Below are 749 nucleotides of genomic sequence, written 5' to 3'. Positions count from 1 at the left end.
TTTATTTTATTTTATTTTATTTTATTTTATTTTATTTTATTTTATTTTTTTGCAACTTCAGATGGTCCTTTTCAAAGGATTCGCCCCTTCCTGCCACACATCTCAACAAACCTAGAAGAAAAACAAAAACCACATTTTTTCTTCTAGGTGCTCTTGCACTTTGCTCTTTCATAGAAGAATCTGTCAGTCCTTCAGTTCATAAAGGATTTTAAGCAGGGGAACAATATCCCATGGGGTCTCAATCATCTTTCCCTTTGTTTTCCAAGGTAACAAGTGCCCTTCATGCCTGCAGAGCACAGTGGATCCCCACCCTGCCCAGGAGCACCTTGTCAGGGCTTGGGGCCACAAGAAGCAGCCTTATAAGGACAATTTCAAACTGCAGCACTGTTTAAAAAGGAAGCTGGGCTTCTTTGAAATTGCCCTGGCTCATGCAAAGGCACAGCCACAAGCAAATGTGTGTGTGCTGCGTGCATGGGGACACACAGAACTGTACCTGCCAGCCCAAAATTACCTGTTGGAAAAGGGTGAGGGGGCCACAGAAACACACACAAACACCACAGACCTCAGCTGGCTTGCTCAGCCCTGCTGGAAATGCTCAGAGACCCAAGTGATAGATATAATACCCAAGTGATGCACATAATACGAACCCCAAGTGGAAAAGAACAAGAAAGCTTCTTCAACCAGTCAAAAGTGAGCTGATTTTGGCTGAGCTACTGTAGAGCATTTGATAAAGTCAAAGTTTTGGCAAG

Source organism: Parus major, chromosome Z (genome assembly GCF_001522545.3).
Source record: "Parus major isolate Abel chromosome Z, Parus_major1.1, whole genome shotgun sequence".
NCBI lineage: Eukaryota > Metazoa > Chordata > Aves > Passeriformes > Paridae > Parus > Parus major.
This window is presented reverse-complemented; position numbering follows the sequence as displayed.